The sequence below is a fragment of the Myotis daubentonii genome, chromosome 17, assembly GCF_963259705.1.
Source record: "Myotis daubentonii chromosome 17, mMyoDau2.1, whole genome shotgun sequence".
In the NCBI taxonomy this organism is placed as follows: Eukaryota; Metazoa; Chordata; class Mammalia; order Chiroptera; family Vespertilionidae; genus Myotis; species Myotis daubentonii.
Window position 1 is genome coordinate 40,795,494 of NC_081856.1, and position 3,926 is coordinate 40,799,419.

General features: G+C 49.6%; 1 pseudogene; it reads left to right on the forward strand.

The window, feature by feature from the left end:
- Nucleotides 1-3,868: 3,868 nt before the first annotated feature.
- On the forward strand, nt 3,869-3,926 carry LOC132220247 (U7 small nuclear RNA; annotated as a pseudogene).

Below are 3,926 nucleotides of genomic sequence, written 5' to 3' on the forward strand. Positions count from 1 at the left end.
AATCACTATGGCAGAGCAGCTAAGAGCATGGGTATGAGAGTTAGGCAGTACTACTCATCAGCTGTGTGACAGAGGCAAGTAGCTTCACCTCTCCGGGCCCCAACTATTTACCACCCGTAAACGGAGATGTTAGTACTACCCACTTCATACTATTTTATGTGGATAAAAAGAGTTCAAGTGTGCACAGGACACAGAGCAGGGCCTGGCATTTGGTAAGCACGCTCTTAAACAATGCACGTTATGTTCTGGATTCATCCATCATGAGGACGCAGTAATGGAAGAGAAATGTAACTATCAGGGTGAAACACACGGACAGAATGACCTGAGACCCGCCAAGCAACATGCTTGGCTGTGCAGGGAGGAAGAAGATAGCTGGGTGCCAGGCCTTGGTGTTGGTACTTAACTGGCATAGTTCCGTCACTATCACCCAGAGACACCTGCACCCAGCGGGGCGGGGCAGGAAGCTGAGGTGAGGAAGGAGAAAGAGCCCTCACTGGGGCTCTTCTGGGGAAGCACCCTGGGGAGGAGCACTCATTTCATTCAAAACATCTTAGCAGACATCTCAGGACTTGCTAGTAAGCTTCGTCATTATTATTACTTATTATTTTGCCCCAACAACATACATTGAAATAAATTCTAACATCCTCCTGTGGCTTTCCACACTGCGTTAGTGTCAGGCAGCGGCTAAGGTGCTGCCTTTTTATACTTCTGCCAAAGGAACTCAAAGAGTCTGGAGCCCAGCCAGCGTGGCTCAGTGGTTGAGTGTAGCCCTGTGAATCAGGAGGTGACGGTTTGATTCCTGGTCAGGGCACATGCCTGGGTTTCGGTCTCGATTCCCAGTGTGGGACATACAGGAGGCAGTTGATCAATGATTCTTTCTCATCATTGATGTTTCTATCTCTTTATCTCCATCTCTCTTCCTCTCTGAAATATATATATATTAAAGAGTCTGGAGGCTTGAGCTAGAAATAAATGTTAAAGATTTATTCACCGGTTTTAGCCTTTGCAAGCTGGCAACACAACTAGGCAGAAAAACTAGATGTGTTTCAGAGAAGAGAAGTTAAGAGTTCTTATACTAAAAAGTACATTTTGAGAATTATCAGTCCTGTATTTTTAGCCCTAGGATAGACCAGGATGGTTATCAGCCAGACATCATGAGGTCTGAACAATGGGTATCAGGTGGGTGTTAGGTGGTCTGGGTGAGTGACTCTTGGGGGCGGGCGGGGGTGGAGGGGCTGTAATCAGAGGGTTATCTGGAGGTCTGGATATCCAGGAATTGACCCAGGACTGAAAAGTTTACAAAGTTAAGTTTCCAGTCTAGTGAGGGCAAGAATAGTGTTTCCTCAGCCCCAATCTCAATAATGTTAATAGCTTTGGAGCTTGGCTAAAGTGACCCCATTTTATAGATTCCTTAGCTTTCCTCTTCCCTCGTGTCTCCAGGGGCACGCAGGGTCTGCTGTTTGTGTCCCACTCCGTGTCCCAGGAACACCTCCTACCCCCTTCGCTCCCCTCCCCCCCCACACACACTGGGGTTTCCAGGAGGCGATCTGTCAATTCTCAGGTTTCAAACCCCTTTCGGTTTGGCATTTGGCAATGGCTCCCTTCCTGGCTCAATTGGCATTTCCTGGCACCCACTCTCCTTAAATTCACCGGCTGGAAGAAACAGCAGTGTCGCATGGCGCTTAAAAGCACAGAATCAGATGAGAGTTCAAACCGGTACTTACTGGCTGTGTGGATTTAGGTAAATGACCCCACCTCTCAGAGCCTCAGTTTCCCCATCATCCACATGGGAATCACCTGCCCTTTCTAGCACGGTGGTGAGGATTACCAGAGATAAAGGAGCAGCGCTTAGCACATACCTGGCGGAGTGAGTGCTAGATAAATGGGAGCTATTATTAGCTGGCATCTGATAGCTCAGCCAGGCCCTGCAGCTGCTCTTTTGAGTCCCCACCCAGACTCCCTCCTCCCTCCCAGCCGCCAGGGTTGAGGAGTAGGATAATTACTAACGTGTTGAAAACTGGGTGGGGCACAGGTATATTTAAAATTACAAACCAGTTTGATTTCGGGCGGGCAGATTGTAGGGTACCATTTGCTCCAGGCTGATGGTTGCTGTTTTAATCATTTGGGTTGGGGGTGGGAGTGGGGAACCAAGACAGGGTCCCAGATGCTGGGCGCTGTTGTTGGCTGGCCTAGGAAGCCACCCACAATAAGGGGGAGGTCACATCCCTCTCTGTTCTCCTTGTTCCAACTGGAGTACTTGCGAGGGCTGCGGACAACTGAGCCACAAGTAGGAGGTACCAGAATTTGTTGCTGGCACCAAGGAAACCAGGCTCTAAGCGGCTCATAAGACTCACTCTTTCGAAACAAAACAAAACAAAACACACAACTAAACCAGGCGTCTCTGGCCAGTATGAGGCACAATGTTGACCTCTGAAGCAAGTTCACAGAAACAGTTGCTATCAGGAGTGGAGTATTTGGTGACTTTTCATAAAGCTGGAATGAGTTCTACTTGTCTTCCAGTCAGAAACGAAAACAAAACAAAAGAGATCTTGGGTCCTCTGGTGCAATGGAGAACAGTCTTTATCTCTTTGAGGTTCGTTCATGTCAAATGAAGGACACAAAGAGGTCAAAAGAGCCCATGCTTATCTCTTAGCTAAACCTGGGCTTTCCTTGCTTGCAGCAAGGTTCTAGGCCAGGCTCAGGTGTATCAGGGCATTGTCCCTGGAGTTCCCTCTCACGGCTGCCCTTGGGGTCCGAGAGCCTGCAAAGGTCCTCTTTTGGGGACCAGGAAGCATTGAGTTCCAGCCTCTCAGCTTCAGGAAAGCCGATGTAATGTGGCCAAATGGACTGCGTCGCACATCCTGTGTTGCATTTGGAATCCAAACTGGAGCTTTCTGCTGAATGAGAGGAGACAGAGTGAAAGGGAATGGAGGAAACTGAGAGAGAGAGAAAATTCCTTGTGGCATTTCTAAGTGCGGCTGTAATTAAACACACAAATATAGTATCTGCTCTAAAAACAAAACTTGTTTGGAGGGTAGTTTTGGGCCTGATGAACCTTCCCTGAAAATCTCCTAAGAGAGTCCTAGGTCTTGGTTTTTCTATTTTTTCCTTTTCCACTCATCTTTCCTAATTCCTTTCTCCTTTGCTCCCCTCCGCGGACATTTTTGGAGGAAGGCAAATGGGCTCTATCAGCCAATTGCAATGCTCAAATCCTATATAATATGCAAGTTGACCAAATGGTGGAACGACCAGTGGCGATGACGTGCACTGACCACCAGGGGGCAGATGCTCAATGCAGGAGCTGCCCCCTGGTGGTCAGTGTGCTCCCACAGCGGGAGCACCACTCAGCCAGAGGCCGGGCTCATGGCTGGTGATCTCAGCGGCAGTGGCAGGAGCCTCATCAGCCTCCATTGCAGTGCTAAGGACTCCTCGGGGGATTTCCAACTGCCGGCTTAGGCTGGCTCCCCGCAGGCCTAAGCTGGCAGTCAGACATCCCCCCAGGGGTCCCAGACTGTGAGAGGGCACAGGCCAGGCTGAGGGGACTCCCCCCACGCCCCTACCCCACCCCCAGTGCATGAATGTTGTGCACTGGGCCTCTAATATGGAAATAAAGATGCATCACAGCTGAAATCTCAGTGTTCTCTGACAGCCATGTCTCTGAACAGAGCGTCCCAGAACAGCAAGAGAGGTCTTGAGGCATGGCTTGGGCGTTTCAGGTCTTTAATCCTCAAAGCCACCAACTCTCTGCAGGGCTCTTGGGGTGACCTTGGAAGCAGCCCACTTCACCCAGCCCTCTCTGCTCGATCCCTCCTACAGTGGTCCAGCAGTGCCAGGAGCATCCTAGGGTGCAGACATAAAGACTGGAGCAGAGTGCTTACAGCTCTTTTAGAATTTGTCCAGCAGGTTGTTAACATAAAAAAACCATT